Below are 27059 nucleotides of genomic sequence, written 5' to 3'. Positions count from 1 at the left end.
CTGTAGTGAGTATCACAACAGGTACGCTGCCTGCAGCTATTAGGTGCTACTGCTCAACGCCGTCCCAGGTAAGGAGTGCCGACACTTTCCTCAGCCTCACAGACCCCCTGCGAGCCCAGGGACCTGGCCTCACTGATTTAGGGCTCCCACAGATGGGAATTTGCTCTCTGAGGAAATGCAGTCATTGCAATCAACTTTTCCTTCCCAAAACATCAGCTGGAATGTGGATGGAACTGGAATGGGAAGCACTGAGCTCCATTACCCTGAACCCTGATATTGTGGATGCTTTATTTGTCCTATACCATCCAAAAAAGCACCAACATCCCTCTGAGGCCGTACGGTAGTTTTACCCCTGGGCAGTGTGTCTTACTGAAAGGAATCTTTCCAATGAACCTCAGCTTCTCCTGATGCTCCTCTTCTTGAGTAACAAAAGCCTTCCACTGGAAGTGGGCTATGATTTTACTCCGGGGCTTGTAGAGATTTATCCCTAAGGTGACACTACCTAAAAAACCAGACTTTTTCAGATGTGCCCAGGTGGCCTTTGGGTCACCATCCCACCCGGGTCACAGGGAATTCTGCATCCAAGTCATTCAGGTGACTCTGAGGAGGCCCACCTCAGTCATGGCTTGCCCAGAGTCTCCTGCAAGCACGCCACCAGGGTTGTGTCTCTCCTGATCCCTTGTTGCCAACATGACAAGATGCCTGGGGCATGCAGGCAGAAGAGGGACGTAAAAAGAAACAGGCAAAGTGACAGCCCACGGCAGGATGGGATGCAGATGAAAACTTCACTGTCTTGGGGCAGCAGTGCCCTCACTTGCTGTGGGTCTGTGAAGATATGTCAGAATGAGACCGGTGGGGCACGGCCCACACCAACCTGCCCATCACAGCCCTGCAAGCCCATTTCTTCTGCCTGGAGCCTGCTGGTGCCTATGCCTGAGCGTGCAAGTCTACACCGAGTATTCCCAAGCTGTCCCACAACCCGAGCGAGCACACCTTTGCTTTCCGCCTCAGACCGAGCTGAAGAGGAGAGAGCCCCTGGCTGTGCACTGGAGTCTTGCTGGAGCACCTGCCAGCACTTCACCCTCCAGAAGAGACCCCCACCAAAGCGTCCCTCACTGCCAGAGCTTCCAAACCTTCATTCTTCCCAACCAAGCAACTCCCAGGAGTCAACTAAGCTCAAACTTGAGCACCGAGCCTACTCTGCCTGTTGCAGGTGAGGGTCTCCCAGGTGAGAAGCAAACCCCAAACACGAGACATTCTCCATCGAAATGGCACTTCTGTGGAGCGTGTTTAAAGCCTCAGAGCCAGCCCCAGCTGAGAAGGGCAGTGACCCGGCCATCCCTGGAGAGCATCCCTCTGCCGAGGCAGAGCCTTCCCCTCGCTGCACGGGTTACAGCAAGGCAGCCAGGGGATGGACCTGCCTTTCCAAGGCTGCCACGCAAAAGCACAAGGGGAGAGCTGGCTGCCTACTGGATGGACTCCTTAAACCCTAAGCCAGACACAATGCGGCAGTATCACAGTCGTGCCGGCAAAAAGAGCCCTCCCTCTCTTGGAGGGAGGTTGGGGAACGACTCACCCTTTAAATAGATCTCTGCAGCCATTCATTCATCTCCACATATGGAAAGTTCAGCCTTTGTGCCTGTATAAGCTCGACTTCTCTGCTCTTAAGGGAGCCGAGGAGGAGTGGGAGGGATTTGTGGCCAGAGATGAGCTATGTCGTGAGAAACAGCAACGTTTCCAATGACTAGACAGCCTGCTTTCTAGAACGGACAACTTAGCATACAAAAATAACCAAGGTTCAGAAGCATTACAGAGGCAGGTGTGCTTTATGAGCATTGCCTTCCCCCTCTGCTGAATCCTCGGCGTACGTTGGCAAGCAGAGGAAGCAGGACTCAAGAAATAGGAGACATGCACAGTGCTTCGAGTGTGCACAGCTTCGGTTCATAGAAACATGACCTCATGCTCTACGAGACAACAAACTACTGCAAAATAAACTCCACGAAAACTATCATGATCTCACTGTCTAAACCCATGGCCACGTGGGTCTTGAAATAATGGGTATAGTTCTGATCTTAAAAAACCAAGCTGAAGCCTTTGACATTTAATCGTTCTTTCTGCCCTTCTCCAATCCACAGAGCAGCTTCTATACAAAGACTGAACAGGATTCCTCAACCTAGAAATAACAGAAGAGATAGGTAGGTTTGTAAAAGCACGAATGGCCTGGGAAAATGTGAACAAGGAAAAATTTGTCACCATTTGTCATAAAACAGGAACCCAAGGGCCTGGAATAGTATTAGTCAGAAATTACAGAAGCGTAGTAGTAGCAGTTTCCCAAGTACTTCCTTTGGAATGTACTGCCATAGGACCCTACAGAAGCTCATAGCTACAAACCCACAAAGTAACTGGACAAAGGCTTGGAAGGTAAAACCATCAGAAGCTATTAAACAAAGACGTGAATAAAGCCTCTAGCACAGAAAAAATGCTAACTCCAGGGCCCACGAGGCAGAAAGCTTATGCACTGCCTGTTCTACACGCTTTGCTAAGCATCCCCTACTGCTGCTCTCCTGGAGAGGAACCGGGGACAGAGACACACTTATGCTCCCGGCTGACACCAGCGTCCCGCAGGGAGAGACGAGGACAAAGCCACATACAAGGGCACACTCAGCTTTTGCCCCTTACCTCCTGACTTGAAGCACCAAAACATGCAGAGGTTTTGAAAGAAAAGGGTTTAGAGGAGTCTGCAAAGCAAGTTGAACGTTCTTCTGCTTTGAAGGACGCAGAGTGTGGGCACCATGCAGTGTCCAGCACTTACCTGTGTCGTAGTGAACTGTCAGGGGTCTGGAATAATCACCCGTCTTCTGTGGGTGGAAGTCCACTGTTACTTGCACGGCATCACCAATCCCAAGAGTTCCAGCAGAGGGATCGACAGAGAAAGGGCTGCAACACAGAGAGGCACATCAGGATTACTGTGGGACATTTGGGGACTATGTGGCTGTCTCGTTCACTTCAGCTCACCTGTGCAAGCGAGAAGCAAACAAACCACAGTCAGCAGAAGAAAAAGAGAACAGACAGCATCAGAAACTGAGCCACCAACTCGACTCCTGAAGAGCTCCAGGCCTCAGAACCTCCTATGCTATAAAACGACCTCGTCTCCCCCATACCCTGCATCCAGTTCTCTGCAGCAAGGCTCAAGAGTCTGACTGCTAGCGATACGATCGGAGGAGGGTTTTTGAAGGGCACGGAGATGGTGAGGGTTATTTGCATGCACAGCTTGACACAGACTTCCTCAGGAATCCGTCTTTTCCTGCCACCTATACACCTCAGGAGATACAAATGTCAAGGCAATGCTTGTCCCAGTGAGATTGCAGTCTGGAAATCAGACAGGGAGAAGAGAATTTCTTCTTGAAGAAAAGAGAATAACTGGAGTTTAATTTGCAGAATTCATCTCTCTTTTTTTTTTTTTTTTTTTTTTTTTACTTGAAAGCATCCTGGTTTTGTCTAAGAAAGGGTGCATTTTATCAGAGTTTTAGTGAAAGCTGCTCTAAGCAAAGAAAAATCGAGTGCAAAGGCACATTAGAGTGATACAATAACAAGGAAACAAGACACAAAAGGAGTATCCCATTTACAGCCTGAACAATTAGATCTCTAGCTAAATGAAGCACCATCAACAGGAGCATACTGAGTCAAGTTTAACAGGAGCTTTTCGGTGTATTCACAAGCAATGCAATCTGGGGCTCTGGGTTGTAATCCAAGCTTGGTAACTGTTTGCTTGGCCCGCTGGGGGAATTCTGTGCAACGTGTTGGAAATAATTATGAAAAGGTGTTGGTGTACTTTGGATTTAACACTAGCAATTATGATTTGTGGCCACGTAAACAGCTCTTGGCTGACAGACACATAATTCAGTTCTTTAACGCTTAGGGAAAGTCAGATGCAACATGCTCCTGCACAACAGCAGCTGGGCTTTGTGGCTCCTGTACAGCCTCACTTAGAAAGCAAAAGTTACTGGCTTTAGTGCTTTGCTTGCGGTCACTTTGTCACCTCTAAAACACCTTCTGGAGAGTTTCCCAGTGATTAGGGAATGCAGCACACAAAAATAATGAGAAAATCTGGAGCCATGCACGAGCTGAGCTTCATTCATGGAAGTAGTCACAGCTGATGACATTGCTGGAGTTCCTGCTCATTAAGGAGATATTGCTGCAATCAGGGGCCTGACCTGCTCCCATGACAAAAGCAAGAACGTTGGCAGTGACTAATGGAGAAGCACTGGGCCTGCAATGTTTACGTACTAGACCTAAGTCACCTGGGAGGGAGGAGGAAAGCCAAGGCCCTTCCAGCCTCAGAACTGGATTGCTCTACATGGCCCTGCACCTGCACTGGGGGCTGTGCCTGCTTATACTGGGCAAGGCTCTGCTGGTGCTTGGCTGGCATCACTGCCTGCTGGGGGAAAGGCACAGAAAAATTCCCCCCACCCTTTTTCCCCCCCCCCCCCCAGAAACATTGCCAGAACAGAAAAGCTGCTGGTTAAGGACCACACTTAGCACTACCTCCCATCCCGTCCCCTTCCTACTCCGTCCCCATGTCTGCATACCCCTGCCCTCAAATAGCTGGGATGGGAATAACACTCCCGAGGATGACTTCAGGGGATGCCTGAGAAAGAAGGTATCTTCCCATCTTCAAATTACCAGAAGAAGAGGATCCCACCGAGGTCAGGACTCATTCTCAGGACTGAAAAACAGAGCACAAGTCAGACACCGCACCTCCTGCCTCCCACCCCATGCTGTACCCACGGGACAACTTTGTTACTGCTGTCGCAGGAGCTTGGTATCCCTCACGTAGACCTGGTTCTCCAAGACCCAGAGGGATGTAAGCTCCATGCTTAAACTGAACTCTGAACTTCAGTCCACATCACTAAGCTGTTCCCTGCAGCCTACAGATAAGAGATGCTAAGGTCACGTCTCTGACACACTAATAGCCAAATGAAAACCACTGCCAAGAGATGAAGCTGGCAGGCTAAACTCTGGCCTTCTCTCCATGAATTGTGAGCTGTTCTTTAAGATAATCCTTTTCCTGTTAGATCTACCCTGTTAGTGAATCACTACTGCTCCTGAAAAAACAGGAAAGATAAGGTTTGGAGGTTTATTAATAGCTCTTCTTCTGACATCCTTTTTAACTATGTCCCTTTGTATGTTTGCTTTGTTGTACAACATCTAAACTTTCACAGGTCCAGATCTCCCAGCGGTGCCTTGCAATCCCCAGCTTGTATAAACCCATCTAGCCGCACCAGCCTGAGGGAGACCTTCCCGCCAGAACCTGCTGTGATCTTGCCCGTTACTGCCCTGCAGAAAGGGAGCAACACCAGAATAGTAAGCAATTTCACAGGGATCTGTTCTGACATTTACATCTTGCTTGCTTTCACCAGGCATCAGCTCCTCATCCTGACAGCTGGGCAAAAGTTAAATCCCATGAGGATACCACCGGCAAAATACTCCTGACAAGTCAGAAACACAACTGACAAGTGAACAAAGCTGACAGTTCTGTGGCCCAGGCTCTCCTACTACCACTCTGCCTTCTCTCCTGCAACCATACATTTTAGTCAGTGCAGTGTGCGAGGAGGCTGCAACACACCTCAAGTCCCACGGTATGCTTCTCTTCTAAAACCCAAGAAATTTTTAGTCCACTGGTGTTTTAATTTTCATTACAAAATCATTCGAATTTCTGAGATTTTATTTCATTACAAGTTGCCTCCAACCCCAAGACAGACAGTAAAATTACCAGTGATTGCATTGCCTCATCTGTCAGCTAAGGCCTATTGCAGGAAAAAAAACAAAGGTCATTTAATCTTGGCATACATTATTTTTTAGTAATGGTATAAAAGCCAATGTCAAGCACCGTAACCTTTCCAGTAAACACAGCCTGTTAGGTCAAAGCATCCAAGACTCCACCTCTGTACCGGAAACATCCTGCACAGAGTCAGCAGCATCTCACAAGCTCTCTCTTTCCCTCTTTCCCTGCACCTCGGCTCTGTTGTCCTGTCCTTGTACATCCTGTGGTAACTCTCCAATCCCACTCCTTGATGTCGTATATGGGTACAACAGGGGGCTCCTAGCACTGCACCTTGTAGGATCATTTCCTGAGCTTTCAGAGCCTGATGGGCCATTCCTTAATGTATCTTCTCAGACAGATCCTCTCTGACCCCATAGCACAGCGTAGCACAAGGTCTGTAACGTCAGGAAAAGGCAGTGCTGTGCTGAGATCTGCTTCCAGACACCATTTTCAACTGAAACTTACTGGAATGACATTTATCTCCCTGAATGCCGTGGAGAAGAAACTCGTCATCCAGCCTTAACAATGAGAATGACAGGAAGAGACTTTCTATATTTATACTAGTACTATTTTTTATTACTAAGCTGTGCAGGGAAGAGATGGGTATGGACATGCACAGGGAGGGCAGGCACAAAGCCAAGCTGCGTAATGGGGAGTGCTTTGGTATTGGTTTTTTTTCCCCCCCTTTATGAAAAGGGGTCAAAATGGGGCCATGTTTTCTGGTAGGTACCACAGCAAGGGAGAGCTCTGAACAAGCAACAGTAGAACGATGCTGAATTGGCCCCGTGGATTCACTTGAGAGCTCTGCCTTGCAGTGAAACACACCACAGAAAAAGCCCTTAGATAAAGGAGTAAGAGGCAAGGAATGTCATCGTGAAGCGATTCCATGCAAGAGCAGAGCTCTCAGAACTGACTGAGAGGAAAGGTTAGCATTGGAGATAGGCTGGGAAATGCACTGAATGTGGCAGGTAGGTTATGCTTGATTCCATAGAGATGGGAATCCTGAGAAAGGAGGCAGAGAGAAGTGACAGGAGCAGCACACTGGACTAGGAAGCAGTGGCACCTGCAGCTGGCTTGCAAAGGGGCAAGAGCCTGAATTCGCTCAGGCCAGAAGACAGAAGTTGCAGCAACTGAGACAGAAGTTTCAGTTGTGCAGAGGACACAGAGGTCAGCTGATGGTCTATAAACTTCGATCTCTCATTCCCTTCTACTCCACTAAGCCTCCTGCCCCTCTCCCATGCATGCATGCTTATATGTAGCAACACACAAAGCTATTATGTGATATTAATATTGGCTTTAACACAACGCTACATCCTTACTCAGCAAAACTTAAGCACACGCTCAAGCTGCTTAAGTTCTCTGCTAAATAAGAAGAGACTAAAAAAGTCCTGAATTTAAGTCTGTAAAGGCTGGCACTCCTTTCCCCTACCACCTATGCCATCACTCTTAAATACTGCCTCTCGTATCCACACTTTAAGCTCTCCAGGAAAGGGAGCATAACTAATTAATTTTTCCAAAGCACAGGTTTAAGTGTTTGTGATGATAATTAATCAGCAAGTTATTACGGGAGTCATTCCAAAGAATTTATGACATTAAACTAAAAACTACCCCTCTTGTTGATGATGATGCAGCCTTGGTTATAGCCTCGATCGCAGGGAAATCAATCCCCTGGCAGCAGGAGGAAAACGGTCTCTCCCATGAAAGCCTCTGTAAATAGAGTTGTTCAAAGACAACTGCCAGCTAATGATCTATTCACCTGTGGAGCAGTGTACTGCTCTGACTCTCCAGCCTACTCCCAGCCAGCTGGGAAGCCACTTCTTTTCTGCTGGGGTTGCTGGAGCCACTGAGCTCACCTGGGACCTCGGGGCAGGTACCTGAGCAACTTCTCACAGCACAAGCAGCAGGGAACCCACTGTTACACAGTGCAGTCTCCAGCACTGGCTGGAAGAACCGCTCCTGGCACACCATGGCCTCATCGCACAGGGAGAAAGAACGTGGGGGTTCTGCTCTCGGGCTGCAAGGGGATGTGCTGACCTGGTCAAGAGGGGGGGAACACTTGGATTCTGAGTGGGGGATACAAGCTTGGGGCACTACAGTCCAGATACTGGAGGGCTGGGCTGCCATTCACTGGGACACAGCAGAACTGCATGCAGCCGAGGGATGGAAAATGCGAACACGTGCATTTGGGGTGGAAGAATCCCTGGCAGTACAGGCTGGTGGGCACAAAAAGCCTTTCTACTCTCTGTAGCTTAGAGCTGCAGCACAGAACATACAGGGAGATGCTGGGATAAAGGGCTTTGCACAGCCTGAAGGACAGACCAAGGCTGGTATTACCTGTTCTTACTTTTCGTGTTGTGTACACACCTGATCGAACTTTGACACTGGTCTTTTTTGAGCACCATGTTTGCTCAGATGATCTCCAGAGGTCCCTTCTAAAGTTATTCCGCATTTATCTTCTCAATCAGCCCAATTCCATTTCACATAGTCCCCAAATCTCTCATATTTCCTATACATTTGTGCATATATACAAGCAGATGGTAGACAGACAGGCATTGGAGGAACTCAACCTCTAAGAAAGTTCCCAATGAAAAATCCATTATGACATTTTGCTGAACACTTAAAGCAAAAAAAAAAAAAAAAAATCAGAAACACAGGAACTTCAGAGTAAATAAAAAGAAATCTGAATGAAAGTGGAGGCAACTTCATTAGAATAAAATGCTGATTATATTCAAAGATTTAAATTATCAGTTTGAAATTTCACACTGGCTTTCAAAAGTTCATAACAAAATGACTGATGCCTTCATCCGACATGGGAAATCTTACTAGCTTTTGATCTCTGCACACACGCAATCCAGTTATTCAGAATTCTACTTTTTTTGTGTCGTATGAAATAAAGCTTTTGTAACGCTTCCCATCTCTTTGTTGCAAATCAGGACTGAAAAATTTAATTGCTGAAGTTCAGCATAAAATCCATATCAAGCAGGATTCAACACACGTTGTATCACTCAACAGAATAGTTGGCAAAGACATTGCCAAGAGATGCCAGACACGACTGGGTATCTGTTTTGGTGGTGACGACTAGATCTGGAAATCCCAGAGGGAAGCTGTACAGGGATTTACAAGGTCCTGCCTACGTATTTCCACAGTGAAAAGCAGCAGCCTGCTTGAATAGCATCCCGGAAGCCTGCTTCCATAGCCTTGCCAGGCTTTGGTAGGAGACTCTTGGACCCTCATGTTTCCCAGGAGAAAGAAGAAAGATCCTTCTCTTGACCCCTGTTTTCCTGGGGAAGAAACTGAAGCAACTCAGGTGCACTAAGGCAGATGGCAGGTCTTTGCTGCATTCTGAACCTCAGCTCCTGCACCAAGACCTCTGGGACCAAGCAACTTGGAGTTAACTACCAGCCAGCTGAACTGGTTTCCTTGCAGGTGCAGTGTCAAAAATGCACTACCCTCTCCAGTTCAGCAAACTGGAAAACCAGTGACTGTCTTCTGAGACCAACAGGAACAGTACAGCCTGCCCACAATGCCACACACGTCAGGCACTTGACCAGGAGACTGCCCAAATACCACGTGCTTGTGGCCTCCCAAAGAATGCGTATATTTGGCCAACAGGGCTACATAACCATTTCAGAAGGTGCTGAGGATCAAGGAGGTTGCCGGTAGCTACTACAAAGTGCTAGAGCACTTTCCAGGAGATCTGAGAGAGACAAAGCTCTACAAGAGGCTCCCAACCCATGCATCAGGTATTTGCTGCACCTTTGGCCTGTGCCCCCGCTGTAAGGCATTCCTCTTTGGAGCTGTAGTGCAGCTTTGAAGCCACTGCCAGCTCATCTCCACTTACAAGCTCATTCTGCTGAAGAATATTGGATCCCAGGGACCAGATCAAACCTACTGGAAAACCAGGTTCTGGACCCCACAGTGTTTTTGTCAGGGTCTCAATACCAATTGCTTTTATCTATGATCTCTGATTGCACTTGCTACTCTAGACAACGCTGCTGATAAATTCTTAAATGTCTCTTCCACCAGCTCAGAGCTTCCCCATTTCTTAACACTGCCCTTGGTCTGCAGGAACTGAGCTCCTAGAGCTGTCGTCTGCCACGCAGGATATTATACAGCCCAAGGGCAGTCCAGCTGCCTTGCTACATTTGCTCTTGCAATCTAACAGAATCAGTCTTGCACAACTCTGCACTGAAGACACTGTTGCGCTATAAAACTCCACTCTGCAGCTTGCAGAGTTTTATCAGAGGTTGCATCATGCTTAACACACTATAACCAACAGCAAAACCCACGTGCCCTGCCCATCTCCAGCCACGACAGCAGCATGGCAGCTCAGGTGCTCCGGTTCCTTTTTGTTGCTGTTTCTCAACTATATTATCACACAACAGTGTTTTGCACAAAAAAAGATGAGCTCCCTACCTCTGCGTGCTGATGCAGTAGTGGGCCTCCCGATTACCAACGTGTTTTCTGGAACCGGCAGTGTTTTCTGGGTGCTGTACTTCACGGGACAGGCTGAGAAGTTCAGCTGGTCAGGGAAGTCCAGGATAGCTCGGGCACCTATAGCTTGGATAGGCACAACAAACTTCTCCCTTTCTGTGATGCAGATGAGCACGTGGAAATAATCCTGCAGGGAAAGAAACAATCTCAGCACAACGCATTTAGCACCATCCCCATGGCAGAAGAAAAACTGCTGTTTTCTAGGACTGTTGCAGTAGCATTCAATAATGTAATAATAGTACATTTTACCTTCATGACCTTTCATTCCAGTAGCATGACTTGCACACAGTTGTTAACTTGCAAAGAAGAAACAACCCCACTGATTCACCTGCTTTTGCAGCAAGTTGGCAGCACCACAATTATCTGATGCTTTGATTCCGAGGCACCAAAACATAGTCGCTTCACTCAAGGGATCACAGCGCTAATGGAACCTGCTTCAATCACCACCGCAGACTATTGGAAGCACCACTGAGAACCCAGCTGTGCCACAGCACTAACTCCAATGCCAGCAACGCGGCGACCTCGTTGAAGCTTGGCAGGGGATGCTCAGGTATGTTTTCAAAAGGACTTCACCACATACGTGATCAACGGTCAGTTGCTGGGGAAATACTTCACAAGCTGGACACGGTAATTGCTGCGATGCCAGGCGAGTGTAAGGTACAGCTGTATTTCTCACCCCCTCCCACAGCCTTACAGGGCCAAGGCTGGGGACACGCACCCTTCAAAAGCCATCTGACCCATCTCCCCACACCAGAACCGGCTCAGCTCTGCACCCAAAGTGTCCCTTGAGATGTTTCACAGGTACTTCAAAGCGCTAACAACTCCACCCCTGCCCTCAGCAGCCTACGCCAGCTCTGCACTGCAATTCAAGAGAGTTCTTCCTCTGCTTAATCTCAGTCTCCCTTTACATCTCACCCCAGCCCCAGGGGACACAGAGACAGCTTTGGCTGATGCCTTAATCAAACCCCTCTGTAAAGTCTGTTCTAGAGGAGTAAGTGACGGGGTGCCTGGTTAAGCGCACCCACCCGAGGCAGGCTGCATCTGGAGCTGCACATAGGAGACACTTAGACACCCCACCAGAGCAAAGCTGGCTGTGCATTCCCAGCCACTGGCTCGTTCAGAAAAGAGCCAGACAATCCCCCCCCCCCATCCGGGCTGCTTGGCATTTAGCAGCAGGAAGGCAAATCAAATTACCAAAAGCATTTTACTGTAGGGATGAGCAGATCAGACTCCAGATGGATGGTGGGCACCGCTGCACTGCAAGTACCACCTTGCCCCCACTGAAATCAGTGAGGAAACTGTTGCCCCAGGGCCAGGAGCCATTACCCCCAGCAGGCTCTTATCGATGAGCTAATCAAAGCTCTGCTTCTTATCAATCACTCACTGCCCTGATTTTTGCCCTGGTGCTTTTAACTCATTTGATATTCTTGTAATTGTTGAAGCACTACAAGGTTTTGAGCACTACAAAGCATCTAACAGGGTTGCACTGAATTGTAAATTTCACTAATTTCACTCATTTCACTATTAGTGAATTTCACTAATGCAGTAACTCACTGTCCTGTCGTATTTCATATTAATCAATGAGCATTAATTCAGTCTCCACTGAGCACCAGTAATGAATTTCACAAACCTCACAGACTGAGCTGGCATTGCCTGAAAATAGTGTATGGCTACATTGAAAAGAGCAAGAGGGCAAAACAGAATAAGCTGTGCTGGTTTTATATGCTTCTTACTTCCTTCTTCCTTTACAATAAACTATTAATAAGCCTGAAGGACACACAAATGGAAGTGTTTCTGTCTGTTGTTTATCTGCCAGTCAGTGCCACAATGGTTCCCAGTTCAGCAGAGACTGTCAGACCATAATGCAAGGACATGCGGGAACATTGGCTGGCACGAGAACACCCACGCTGTACAACTGGAGCCACAAAACAGAAACGTGCAAATCAGAAGCAGCAAGAGTAACTAAGTGGAAACGCTGCCCAGCAGAAAAATTAGCATTTCATTTATAACACAAGTGCCAATAAACCAAAAGACACGTCAGCTATTTATATATTTTCTGATAGTCCAATCACGTGGCACATTCCCAAATGACTGCCAGACAGTAGGAAACTGTTCATTTTTCAAGAAAGGGCTACGTGGCACACAGCATTTCAGCCACCAACAGCTCACATGGCCCTAGTACTTAAGGCTTGGCCACAACTGTACTCCTTTGATTCAGGAGTGACTTCACTCAAGTCAGACTTACCCCAGGGAAGAACAGATTCAAAGCAAGAGAATTATACAAACCAACTCCTCATCAGGAAGACCCGCATCCCAGTTCACTGGGTTACCCACAATCCCTGTGGATCCTGCAGCATCAGGGATGTAGAGGTTGTTCAAAGGCAGCACTCCTGAGCCTTCCACAATTAACACACAGATACTCTGCAGGCAAGCAACTGCAAGCCCAGCACAGGTGGCTTTACGGAACCATTTCCCAAAGCCTGCCTCTTGGCTAAGGGCTTTGCAAGGTGCTCTGCACCTCCTGACCACGCTGTGGATGCATTTCTAGCTCAGCTACAGCACTCTGGCACTTCGCTGACTCACACTCCATCAAGTACGAGACAAAACGTCCCGTTTGTACAACATTCTGGTTCTGCTGTATAACACCCATGTGCTCCTCACTGAGCAGCATGCATCCCTCCCCCAATGCCCTGCAAGGAGCGCAAAACACAGTTCGGCAGAAACTGCCATGGTGTCGCTGAAGCTGTGCAGAGGACCTCGCTGGCACAGCTCCCTAATGCCACACACTCACCAGTTCAAGGGCAAGACAAGGGACAAAGTACTGGACATGAGTTCTCCTGGGGGTTTATCTCACCCTACTTCTATTTGCGGTGATGTTCATCTGTTGCTCTGCTGCTTCTCTCTAGTTGAAGAGCAATAATTTGCCCTTCATGGGAACCAATTTACTTCCACGCTCAAAATGAATGCTAATTCATACTAATAAATCGCATTTTAAAGGAAGCAGCGTCCTCTGCAAAGCCTACCTCAGTGAGATTAAGCTCTTATGTCACTTGGGCAGTATGGAGAACTGCCCTAGGCCAACATCATTTTTACCTTCCATACGAATGATGTAAAACCATTTCTCAGTCCCTCCCCAAAGGAGCAGATCCTTTCACAAACTCAGGGAGCCAGGGACTGCAGGGCATTTCCTCTTTAGTTTGCTACAGCCACACTGTTTGAGGATAGGACAGGGCATTAAACTAAATCTAAGCAGCGAACGCAAGATGAGAAAACAGCTGTGCCCAAAGGGATCCTGCGCCTCTGGCCTGGCGCAGAAGCATCAGCTGGCTCAGAGCTATCCCCTAACCTCGCCTTGCCCACACAGCCACACAAAGAACCCTGCCAAGAGGCAGCAGAGTGCTGCTGGAAAGAGTCAGCCTGTCTGTATGCCCCTGCAATGCTTCCTCCCTTCCATGCCATGTGCTAAACCCTTCCACATTAACAAGCCTCCAGACAGCCCCTTCATATCACGGTACCGTGCCAGGCTTGCCAGAGCCACAGCACCGATGTTCCAACCTCCAAGCAAAAGCATGGCACATGGGGCAGGGAATAGGTGCCAGCTGACACAGCAACCACAGCCACATGCACACAGCCACAGCCACACCAGCGTGACTGCCCAAAGGCTCCAGGGTAAGTGTCTGCCTGCAGATTCTACCTGCCCTTTCAATGCCTAGGTGTGCTCCAGATGTCTCTGTCATATGCAGCACACCGACCCCCTGCTGATTAAAGACATCTAGAGCTCAGTGCAGCTGTGCCACGCTGGCTCCCCGCCACGAGCACATCTTCTCCCCTAGAATCACAGCTGGAGCACAGGCAGGCAAGTATTCTCAGGGGCAGCACAGCGGCAAGGCTGAAACACAGAGGCTATGAAAAAGCCTGCCGATAGCCTTCCTTAACCACCTTTCCAAAGCACTTTTAGCTCTGGAGGTACGTGCACATAATACACAACATTCATCCCTTCTGCCTGTGCAAAACAGCTCATGGCCAGAGGCAACAGGGCAATGAAGGAAGGGCCAAGCAGGGAAGACACCAGCAGCACAAAGTTATAATATCTGAATCAAGTCATCCGTGTATTCAACAAGCCCAAAGAACCTGCCGGCTTCTGCCCATACACATCCAGGCAGTCATGCCCCTAGAAGGGAACTGTGTTATCTGAAGGCAAAACAGTAAGTGTTAATCCTAGGGGAAGGAAGAAATTCACTTTAACATGCTGGGTTTGAGCGGGGCACTCAAGCTGCGATGCTACAGTCATGGGGACAGACCAGCAAGAGGAGGAGACCACACATACTGTGGCCTCACTGGTAATAAAAGCAAGCCTGAAGAGCAAAAAGAGGAATATGGGAAGACAAAAAGACAACCCCACAAACAGAGGATGGCTAGGAAAATTCACAGGGAGCTGTAAAGAAGTAAGGGAGAAGCACAATACGCTACAAGGAAAGGCTGATGCAGAGGATAAGAGCCGGCAACTTGCCAAAGTGGTGGAAATCCAGGCAACCCCCCAGGCTGTGGCTATCAACTATGGGCTCCAAAGGCATCTTCTGCCTTGAGATACATGACCGGCACTGACTGGCGCTGGAGTCTCAGTTTTAAAAGCCAACCTCTGCTCTCCGGAGGCTCCTGCTGCCTGTGACTGTAGCCAGGCAGCTGCCAGTGCAGGCAAGCCAGATCCCTGGGGATCCCTGCCCACCCCCAGAAGTCCCTGCAGGCACCCTGCTGCATGGTTCTGCCCTCTGGGACACCACCAGCACACAGACAGCACGCAGGCATTTCTCGACCCCTGAGCACCAAATCTCAAAGTCTAAAGCAGGTGATTTGGACTGACAGGCAGCTTCACTGACAAACAACAAACCCACAAGGAGGCTTGGAAAAAATGGAGGCTCATTCTGCACCACCCACCCGAGCCTGGTAAGCCGTGGCCAAGGCGGTCCTGAACTCTCCAAATGCCCTTGGAACCCAGCAGGGTCCTGGGGCAGCGGGTTCCAGGAGCCAGTTTCACAGTGCAGACAAGCATTTTGGTCACCAAGTCCCTTAGGAGAGGAGCACGTGTGGCTAAGACCTTCAGCAAAAGCCACCCAGAACACCTGAGGGTGCTGAGGAACAGCCTGAAGACAGAAAAGCAATTGTACAACACAGGTAACAGAAGTAAGTATATAGCGAAGCACTTCTGTAGTTGCACGATTACAGAGCCTCTATTTGGAATACATTTTGCTGTCAGCTGGATTTTTAGGGGGTAAACAACTTCAGGCTGCCATGCAGTATAAGATTCAGAAGAATCTGGGAAACCAGCGCGAAAACTCTGAGACAGAGCACAACACCGCTCTTCTCCAGGACATCGCCAAAAGCCAACCAATTTAGAGTAGAACACCCTGTCAGGATTATCATCTCTACCTTTCTGTATTTAAAACATACCAAGGATTTTCATTAGAGCTAATCTTACTTTTACACCCACGCTCTCCAATGGCTGAGGTCTTACCTGCTTCAAAACTAGTTCGGTTTGGAAAAATCCCACATTCACACATTGCCTCCCCCTTTACAGGGCACGTAAATCCCAAGGTGCAGCTGGACAAGTTTATTATTCCTTACTGGGAAGGGCAGAAATGTTATGCAGATGTTCTTTTCCACTTGAGAAAGCACAAACAGAGCAAATCAACTGTTTGCCTGTTGGCTGGTACTTGGCAAAGATAACCATTTTGAGGTGCTGCATGGATAATGGAACAGCTGAAGCCAAAAGACTCAGTGGGAACAAAGCAGAGAGTAGGAAGAGAGAAACTGAGGCACATTTTAATTGGGAAGAAGATACCTACAGCAAAGGGTGCCCAAACCCCAGTGTAGACCACACCAGTGGCATTCCCTGGGTGCAGGTACCCATGCCACATCTTATCCATGTTCCCAAGTTAAATGCCAGACCAGGAATGGTGCAGTACTCTCCAGGAATAACTGAGGGACCACACATGCATCCTTCCTTGCCAAAGGGTCTTCCCTTTTCACCCATATCCCTGTCAAAACCTGTTCTCTCAGGAGATACTTGGACTTCTCCCACTGTCCTTCCACCCGCAATATGCCTTGGCAGCTTTTTTTTTGTTGTCCACCTGCTTGTCCCCCCCAGCAGGTAAATCTGGAAATCTGGGTGGAATTCACCGGCTCTTGCACACACTTCCATCTTCCCATCCCACTCTCCCCTCACGCATACCTCTTACTCTTCGATACAGAAGAGTATCCTTAATTACACCTCTCTTCCTCACCTTTCTCTGCTGCCAGTGCACTTACTGCTACAGATCAAGAGAAACCCTTGCGTGTAGGAAAGTGCGCAGTGAGAGAACACTGAGCTCAGCTCCTTTCCTCCCTCTGCCTTTTCCCACCAGCTTGCTCTTGGCACATGCCTCATTTCAGCAAATGTTTCCCCAACTGAAATTCAAAAGGTCTCAATTTCCCTCTTTACAGTGGAACAAAACTGCTGTCATTTTCCAACTTTTCCATTTGCAACTTTCTTGGGAAATCTCAAAATGGTCAGGTTTTTCAAGCAAAGGTGGAGACCTCCGAGGGCACTTGACTCTGAACGTGCTGTGGCTCTCCAAAGAGGAAGCAGAGCGTCATGTTGCCTCAGAAAAACCTGAGCAGAACCCAATTAAGCTTAGCAGGAGCCTGAAGCGGCACCTAAAGGCCTCCCACTGCTTCTGCTACATCAGTCTGTTTCCACTGCTGTTTCAAACCACCTTTCCTGAATGCTATTACCACTAATTATAACTTACTCCAGCATAAAGCAGAGAAGACTCAACCCCTGTGCTCTGACAGCCCATTCAGCTGTCTGTGCAGCTCACCCAGAGGCAGAGCTGCCCTGTGGAAACCAAGATTAACCATGGAGCCACCAGGACGCAGTGCACACTCGAGGGAAAGCATGAGGGCAGGGAAGAACTGTACAGCCCTCAACGTTCCCATCCGTGCAGGGCTGCCACGGGGAAAGGTGATGACTAGAAAAGCTCCTTTCAGCTAGGTACTACCAACACACAGCCAAAACCAGGGCGAGAAACCTCAGCATGGCAACATTTCCACCATCTTGCAAAATAAAGGTGGTGAGACATTTTATTCTGGATGCGCTGTGCTGCAGCAGGTGACTGGCTGTGCTGTGCACTGCACGGATGACACTGCTCTTCAGTTCCAGCACAGGGTTAAACTTCCACATCCCAGCACTTACCTTGTCCTCGTTCCTCAGAATCAGTGGCACTTCATAGACCTCATCGGGGATGTAGCTCTGAAATACCACCTCTGATAGGAAAGGCTGAAACAAGCTCTGTTCCGGGGCAACTGCCGAGAACTGGAGATGTAAAAGAGAGCAGAGAGTTTCAGCCGTGGGGAGAAAGACTCATCAGTGAGAGAATACAACATTGTCCTCCAGTGAAGGACAGTCCCTTGGTGAGTACGCCTGCCCAGCTCATGCTAGGGGAACAGCAGCTCACCCACCTGTGCTCTGAGCAGATCAAAAGTTTCTGGACCACACTGAGCAGGCTCAAGTGAGCAGCTCTTTTGGTAGGTGTTTCTCCAGGTCTCCTTCTCCAAAAGGCAAGGCAGCGCTTACCTCCGGCAGAGCGCTGGGCTAACAGTCACACAGCTCCAGAGCACTCATTGCAAGAGCTGTAAGCGCTCATGGAGCAAGTGAAAGCCAAAATTTTACAGGAGACTCCATGGGAAACTATTTGGGGATCGTCTTTACTTTGAGACAGAGACTGAGCCAAACACATCCTCAAATCTCTTTTTTGACACACAGCCCAGAAACCAGGAAGAAGAAAAGACAGGCCAAAAAAGGAACACCATCGTTAAGAAAGCGACAGATGAGGTGGTAAGTTCCAGGTACTTTCCCAGCATCACTGGGCAATTTGAGTAAGGCTGGACTTGGCATCTCCTTTTCCCACGAGCTTTCAACGGATGCTTCATTACAGTCCATTATTGCCACGTCAGTTAATACCACTACAGAAGTAGGTCTGAAAACATACAGAAACAGCAAATGCTTACAGCGCCGAGGCGTTACTTTGAGAAAACTCCTCCCTGCTCTGCCTCTCCCCTTCCAGCTGAACTCTTCGCACTCACAAGACACAGGCACGTCTCCTGCTTCTCCACAGGAGTCAGGGTTGTCCTGAAGCCAGCAGCCACAGCACACGGCCAATTCTGTGTGCGCTCGTCCGAGGTGTTCCCAACCTCACGTGCTGTCTAGGGCAATCCTTAACCAATTTGCTACAGGTCTCTTGCTGGCACTTTTCCACTCAACAGCCTACCTCAGTCATCTACCCATTTGGAACGTGTGTTATACTAAGCAGATCTGTAAGAAAAGCAGCTTTAAACGCACATGTAAATAAACACTGATCCAGATAAAGCACACCCACTCCCTACTGCCCAGGGCCATTCCCCTATGTATCTGGCAGCCTGAAAAATCTAACACCCTGTAAGGGTCCCACTCGTTGTTCCAACCCAAAGCGTTCATGCAATTGCTTTAGCTACACCTTGAGGAGTTACCGTAGGCCCTCAGCCCTCAAAGGCCAATGCTGCCACCATTGAGAGCACCCTATGACCCCAAGTGTTTGACAGAGACTACACCAAACCAAGGGCTGGCTATTTCAGCAGGAAGGTAGAAAATTGCAAGCTTGCATCCTTGTGTCCCGCCCCAGCCTCCCCCCAGTATCATGCTTTAGCCACAGTAGTTCATCTCTAGCAAAAGGCACCAACTTCAGCAGAGGTTGTTTATATGGGCTTAGCGCAGGCCAGGACTTCAACATCTCACTGAGGAAAAATGTTTTACCTTTCCCCCCAGCAGAACGAGCTCCACCACCGGCAGCAGTTTGAAACAACAACAGGACTTAGTCACCAAGGTATTTAGATAAGCTGGAGGCAAGCCTGTCACAAGCACGCGCTCTCTTCAAATGTCACATCAAACAGTAAGAAAAAGGCTACCTTATGATGGGAGGCTTCTTTCATGTCTAGAATCTGGATAATCTGGGGTCGCCGCATGTCCCGAGTGCTGGCCAGGCTCTGCTTGGTGCTAAGAGACATCTCCTTCAGGACGGCAGAGAGAGTCAGCTGAAATGCAAAACACCAGCAAGAGCTACAGAAGTGCCTTTATTCAGAAAGGCTTTTCTTCTTCAAGAGCCACCGATGAATAATTTGTGATCATAGCCACTAGGATAGTCCTGGAAGTCCCATAATTATCTGTTGAAATATTTAACATTAGTAAATTAATGATAGAGAGTGCAATACACATGCTCCAACCAAGTAGCTTTGTCCCATTAGCCTCTCCTTCGTGATTTGATGTGACATGTTGGGGGATTTTGCTCTTCGGGCATTTGTTTCCTCTTCAGTTTTGCTGGAGTGAGCCAGTGACCTTTGGAAAAGGTTGGGAGGAGTTACCAGAAATCCCCTAACTCCATCCTTGCACAATGCTCACAAGCACCACACATGTGGAGATGTCACTGCTGGGTGAATCAGGAAAGCAGAAAATCAGTGTTGTGCCAAGACCGAAGTGGAGAGGAATGGCTCCAAGTTTTAGTTATCTCTTTTGAATTAGCACTTGTTTTCTCTGTTTGGGCCTCCCGAGACCCCTCCACAGAAGTATGCAAAGGTATCTCCTCAACAGAGCTTCAGCACCAGGTCATCTTCAGCCAAGTGAGCTCTGGTCAGCAAAAGGGACATTTGAGGACGGGAAGGAGGAATTGCCCTGACTCCGCTGCTGTCTGCAGTGCTGGGTCTGTGCTCCACAGGGGATACGGGACAGAACAACTGTTTTGGAACCTGTTCCATCTGGGACCAGCCATATGTCTCGAAACCTTCAGGCAGAGTTTGAGCAGCCCACCACATGTGCAGCTGCCTGGAGGGCAGTTATGGTCAGAGCAGAGCTGGCAAGCATCCCAACGTGACAAAACGTTACTGCCCACACAAAGGGGGCGGAAACAAGCACACACTCATGCTTCAGCTATTCCGGTGCAATGCCCGGTACATCCATTTAAACTGGCTTCAGTGGCACATTCAGACACAACTCCGGACTTTCCCTGAAGCAGCACACAGTCCATCCCCTACTGCACCATGATCACCACCTCTGACAGAAGCATGGCAGCAGAGAGACGGGGAGGTGGTGTCCAGCTTCACAGCGCTGCCAGACAACAGGAGGGGCAGGTAGAGGAAGGATGCGGGGGCAGTTTCCAGCCTTACCTGGCCGCAGCAGGTACTTACAGATGCAGGCTTCTCTGTCCCTCTGACTAGCTTCGGATTACGAGGCACTACCACTTGCCTCCGGAATCCAGCAGCCATCCTGGAGGACCCCGTGAACCAGCAGGGCTTTCCAGTGGCCATGCCTCAGTTGACCTGCAAGGAACAGCAACGGGACATGGAAAATCCAGAATCCCCTTCATGGCAGACCCAAAGAAGACAGCTGTGTCTCCGGGCTGTGGCATCCTTCATAAATGGAGAGCAGGCGGCCTCCCCACCCTGTTTCATAATGAGACCATATTTAAGCAGAAGAGTGAAGATTGATAGAAGTAAAAGCCCAGAACAAACACTCCCTGGGCCAAAACAGCCTTTTGCTCTGGGCGCAGTCCCACAAGCCACAAACACACATCAAAGACTGCTGGCACTTCTCATCTTCTCCCCCTCTTCCCTGTATTTTGGAACTATTTGCTGGAATTATTATCCAAATCTCTATTAATACCCAAACTGTCCTTTATTACTCTTTAAAAGATTTTTGGTGGGAACAAAGGATAAATGTCACTTCACTGCTTCATTTTGCAAAAACAGCTGACCCGATGTGACTTTTTGCCTGACCCTACTAAGCGCTCAGAGTATTATGAACAACCTTAAACCCAGGGATCGCTGCTGCCCCAAGCATCAAAATCAGACTGCTCTCCTACTTTGCAAACCTAATGCCCATCCTTTGTGCAAGGAGGTTGGTGATGTTTTCAACTAAGGGAGCACAGAGTTCAATACTCTGATTAACAACTATGGTTTCTCAAAGCTAATTTGGTTAGTTTACAAAAATTATCCAGCAAATATGACTCATTCCAGGCTTGAAATTACCACGCCCAAGAGCCTTTTTCCATGGAGAATGAGGGCCTTATTTTTCACTTACTAACACCCAAACTCAGGGCTCCCTACAGGCATTAAAAGCTGTAGCAGCAGAAATAAAAGCATGAAACCATTACAGTTGCATGAGCAATTAGCTCAAATATAAATACAACATATGTGAAAGCTTGGCCACTACAGGCTATCCTAATGGCAGTTCCTCTCAAGCATCCTTACCCTGCAGGCAGCATGGGTTAACAGGTCCATGGGCCATTCTTCTTCTATCACCAGCCTGCTGACAACCTCCCCATCTGTCTCTCAAAAAGTGGGTGTGCAAGAAAGGGAAAGAAAACACCCCCAGAAAGCGGGTCTCAAGCACCGACAAAAGTCATAGGTAAGTATGTGCAGCATTTACTAAGCACTACTCTGGACTAGAAATCATTTCCCCTCCCTTTCTGGCTAACTGGACCAAGGAACAGATGGATGTCCCCACCTCTTTTTTTTCCTGGGACTTGAAAGACCAGTGGCCTCAAACCCAGCTCTACCCTAAAATTATTTTACATCCTGACATTAAGTAAAAAATCACAGATCCTACCCCCTCCTGCTTCCTCCTGTTCCACATAATTTTTTTTCATGTGGACTTGCTGTACACAGCTAGACACCATTCTATGCAAAGACCACCATTCCCTCCCCCTCAAGTTTGACCCACATCCTGCAAACAAGGCAATACTTTCAGCTCTTTACTCCTGAAACAGCTACAGCATTGTGCATGTTCACGGTACCAGGCCCTTCGTAGTTTCAGGGAACAACAGGGTTGCCATTTCCTTTTGTCCTTGCCAGAAACATGAGAGAACAGCACGGTCCTACGGAAACAAGGGCATGCTGCAGCTGGAGCTTCTATTGAAAGCTAGAAATCACTATTAGTTAAGAGAGAAATCTAATGGGGATGATACAACATTAATCTGGGTATCAGTGCTTTATTACTGGGTCTTGAGAATATCTGGATTATTGTTTCAATTTTCTAACTATAATTTCACTTCACTTGAAACTAATCCTGCTCATCATGCCCACACCAGTTATTTCCAGAGGGCTTCCAGTCTGCATGCCCCCATACCAGTCCAGCAGCTTCCCCTACCCTCTAGCCCCAGAGTTAGGCACTTCCACAGCCCCACTTCCCTGGACCCTGCAGGGATCAGCCTCCTGCATTAGGAGGAAAGCAGCAGAACTAAGAAAGCAGCCACATTCTCCTGCAGGGGCAGGACAAAAAAGCAACCACAACAAAGCCCACCTCCACCCACCACCCCTGGCTGCTGCACAGGGAGCTCCATCTTCCCGACCTCAGAGAGCCCTTTACCTCCCCCCCAGAAATTAAGGACAGACTGCAACTGCCCCTCTGCTCCAGGCTCAGGGCACAGATGGCTCGGGCACCTCGACTGTGGGTTCAGAGCATGAATGCCCCAAACCTGGGCAGGGGAACCAGCTGCGCCAGGACACAACAGCTACCATCACCTCAGAAAAGCAATGAGGAAATACACCCAGGGCTGGGGTAAAATTCCTGACGTGTCTCAGGAAACCCAGATGTGCCAGAGCAGGGTGCCAAGCTCCTACCTCCTCCCCTACGCTCCCTTTACTCCAGTACCTACTACTGTATACTTCTGTGCTTTTGTGCTTTGCCTGACATGGCAGCCAGGGCAGGGTGAGAAGCAGCGAGAGAATTCCTACCTGGCACCTTCTCCAGTGGAGCACTGCTGAACTTTGCCAAGGTGAGGTTTTTTGGCTCTGCACAATTTCAAATGTGAGGGGTCTGTTTTCTGACCACAGAAAGTAGGGAGCAGAAATTTTGTGCTGTACCTCACATGGGTGCCAGAGCGGGGTGAGAACAGCCATGACATTACAAGCTCAGGCTTGAAAGCCAGTGCTGTGGCTGGCCTGAAAGTCTGTCCCCCTATTTTTCATCCACTGGTAGCCAAAAGAGGACAAACAAGGATTTCTTTCAAAGGAGAACTTCTCTTTTCCTCTGTCCTACTTCTCTACCAGTGATCTGGATTCCGAGTGCTGTGCCACTGTCCTAATGGCTGGGAGAGGGATACTTCTTGTAGGACAGGGAGGAGGTGACAGTGGAGATCATCAGGCTGGGGAAGCTGAAGGAAAACGCAAGCACACACTGAGGCATGACACCTTCACCGGGGCTAAAGGGTACCTCAGGAGACCTACATGGGACCCCCCAGGGGCACCTGGATTGCTGGCTGCAGGATGGGTAGGTCAAAGGACCCTGATGGGAGCCCTGCAGGCTCCATACATTGGACCAACGGGCACCTTCCCTTGTCACACAGAGCATCCTCTCGGATGCTCTGGACAGTTTCTGGTAGGTCTCTGGAGAAGAGCTTCCCCCCAGCCCTCTCCCATGGGCTTGCTCACCCCCGGTGCCCTTCCCAAGCACAGCCCCAGCAGGTGGATGCAACCGGTGTTGCAGGGAAGAACAAGCAGCAGGCACACAGTCAGCACTGCAGGAAAGCTGGGACCCCAGACACCCACCCAGCCTCCCCAATCCCAGCCTGGCCCACAAGAGTGCCTTTATATCCCTTTCCCAGAAGTGCTGAATTCCCCTTCCAGCATTAGCCACTGGACCCACGCTGCTTCTTGCTGCAGTGTACAACAGCCAACAGAGAACTTGCTACATGTCTCTGATTTCCTGCATTTTTCCCGAAAAGGGCGGGTGTGTAACTCTCTGCATCGCTTCTATTTGAAGCAAGGCATTGCTTAGGGTCAACAGTGAAACGAGACACGGGCCATCAAAAGCTGGCTACGGGTCCCTTCCTTGCCATGGTCATGGCCTTCCCCACAAACTCGCCCCTGGCCGTGTTGGCCACCGGCTGGGTGAAGGTCATGGCTAACAGGGCAGGGGCTCCTGGGTGGTGCTCATCCAGCCCTGATCGCCAAGGGTGAAGCCTTAACACCCAGGTGGGATAAAGCCTTCCCAAGCAAGGGTGGTGCTCCAGGGGCACCACAATTCCTGCCGAAGCTCACCACACATTTCATTTCCCTGTGGCGCCTGGCAGGACCCGAGCGGCTCTTTACTGCTGCTAGTCCCCCCGTCTTTTGGTAAAAATGGAAGTTTTTCCTCCCGGTGGGCCTGCTCCAATTCCAGCGCCTTGGGGCCTGAGGCCTAGCACGGCCTGTGTGCCAGAGGCCTTCCAACGGCTAGGCCGGCCTCCACCAAGAGGAGTCTGCCTCTAGCCACAATGGTCATCTCTAGGAAAAACAGCTTCTTTTATTGAGCGGGACCCTGTCAAAAAGCCAGGTGAAAGCGTTGGCCGCAGGCGCAGGGAGGTGGTCCTTGCCCCCTGCCCTGTCCTGCTCGGGGCTCCCCCGGGCAAGGCAGGGCCGGCCATACTGGAGAGGGCCCCAGCCCCTCCCCCCCAGGCTCCGCCCACTTTCCGTTGGGCTCAGACCGTTGGTCACGGGGAGCCCACGGCCACCACAGGCAGCAGGGCAGAGCTGTGCTGGCACGCAGCGGCGCTGGCAGGAGGCAGCCTCTGGCCCAGCAGCGCTGCCACAGCACCAGCACCCCGCTTCCCAGCCTCCCCATCGCCGGCTGGGCCCCCTCCTCGCTGCACGGCCAGGGCCCTCCTCTCCCGGGCAGGATGGGCCAGGCCAGCTGCTGCTGCAGCTCCAGGTGGGCTCCCCCAGGGCTCGGGCACACGCGGGCACAGCTCGGCCACGCAGCACTGACGTTGCTCATGCCCGCCGCTCTCTGCTCTGCAGGGAGGCTCTCAGCGACGCCGAGCCGGTGCTGAGCGCAGACGTGCGGCTGACCCGGGGCCGCAAGAGGAGCGAGAGGCGCCTGCTCCTCCTCCACAAGGAACTGGTGGTCGCCAAGTTGCGGTAAGACCCTCAGAGCCCAGATCCTTCCCCCCAGCCCCGGCCCAGGGACACCCTGGCACCAGCCCCAGGCCCCGGCCCCTCGGTGCTGGAGGCACCAAGGTCCGTCCCAAGGGCAGGTGGGGGACAGGGCTCTGCGCGTGGGGACCCAGCCCAAGGAGCCCCCCTCCAGCTCAGTGCCCGCTTCTGCTCTCTGCAGACATGGCACCAGCCTGCGCCCACAGCTCTGCCTGGCCCTGGACCAGCTGTGGGTGCTCAGCAGCGGGAAGGAGGCTGCGGGGCAGGAGGGACAGGAGGAGGAGGAGCAAGGCACCGATGAGGACAGCACCTCTGTCATCCTCGCCTGGCCCACCGGCTCCTGCATTGCCACTTTTGGGTGAGTCGTGGTCGGGCAGGAGAGCTTCCCAGCCGTGCCCACGCCATCCCGTGAAGACTGGCCTCTGCCTTGCGTGCAGAGCGTGGGCAGGGAGCAGGCAGCTCGGTGGCAGGGAGGGAGGGATGGGGGATGTTTCCCCATCCTGCATCCCCTCGTCACCTTTTGGCCCCCAGAAGGGAAGGGCAAATACAGCTGCTCAGGCAGGACAGAGCGACCCAGGGCTTGGACAGCGCCTCTGTCCTGCCCCACGGGGCACGGCTGTGCAGGCCCCCACCTTTGCCCAGGGCTGGGGGCAGCAGGGCCTGACGCTGTCTCTCCTCTCTTTCTGCAGCTCCCAGGCACTGAAGGAGCTGTGGGTGGCCATGCTGCTGGGGTAAGCCGGGGGGGGTGCTCCAGGAGAAGCTGGGCCCACGGGGGAACACAGCCCCCAGCTGGGGAAGGTGCCCCTGGGGCTGCAGGCAGCTCTCGCGCACAGCTGCCTGACAAGAGACAAGAGACGGCTTGGGGCTCACCCAGCTCTCTCCCTCTCCCTTCCCGGTGCACAGGACACCAGAAGGACGCACGGGAGCCCGCGTCACCCGCCTAACATCCATCAAGCTCCTGGAGAAGGAGCTGAGCCGCCGCCACGCCGTGAGTGTCTCTCTGCTCTGGGCCCTGTCCCCAAGCACTGCTCCTGCAGCCGAGCAGCAGACCCATGGCTGCTCACCTTCTTCCCCTCCTTCTCTCCCGCCCAGTGGAGGACAGTGCGCGCCAGGAGCCTGGAGAGGCTGATGGAGGCACAGGCAGAGGTGAGAATGGCTGCCTTGCACCCATCTCTGGCTGTGCTGGGATGTGCAGCCAGTGGGGTGACCATGTGCAGGAGGGCGGGGGTTCCCACAGTACCACTCCGCAGCAGAGGGGGTTGGGGAGACACCAGGAACGCTGGTACGTACTGGCTGGCTGGCGGAGCTGGGACGAAACCTGCCGCACGGGGCAGAGAGCCTGGGAGGCCAGAGGGTCCCAGCTCTGCCATGCTCAGGCTGCTGGTGCCGGGGGGCAGCTCGCCGCTGGCCCTTTCTGCTGCGGGGCTGCTCTCCAAGCGCAGCCCGATTCTTGGTTCTTGCAGGCTCATCCCAAGCAAGGGCCTGTGACGGCCCCATCTGCAAACGCAGGGGGACTTTGCCACGAGCCAGGTGAGTTTGGGAAAGAAAGGCAGCCTCCTGCAGTGGATTGAACTGTGCTCACTTGTCCCCTGAGTGTCGCCATGCAGGTTGGGCACCGCACGGGAGGACAACACCTGGACTAGCAAGGACACCTGCTGGAGAGCGGCCGCTGCATGAGCTTCTGCAGGACACAGAGCCTCTGCGGCTGCCCACAGCTTGCAGGAGGGCAGGGCAAGGGCTGGGACAGGCTGTCCTGGTGGCACAC

General features: G+C 50.7%; 1 protein-coding gene across 4 annotated transcripts in view; it reads right to left on the bottom strand.

Moving 5' to 3' along the window:
- Positions 1-27059, bottom strand: part of LOC106631054 (ankyrin repeat domain-containing protein 26-like) — a 185602-nt gene that overhangs the window by 70585 nt on the left and 87958 nt on the right. The window lies entirely within an intron of this gene.

Source organism: Falco cherrug, chromosome W (genome assembly GCF_023634085.1).
Source record: "Falco cherrug isolate bFalChe1 chromosome W, bFalChe1.pri, whole genome shotgun sequence".
Lineage (NCBI taxonomy): Eukaryota > Metazoa > Chordata > Aves > Falconiformes > Falconidae > Falco > Falco cherrug.
The sequence above is the reverse complement of the archived record's forward strand: the minus strand, read 5'-3'. Positions and strand labels throughout refer to the sequence as shown.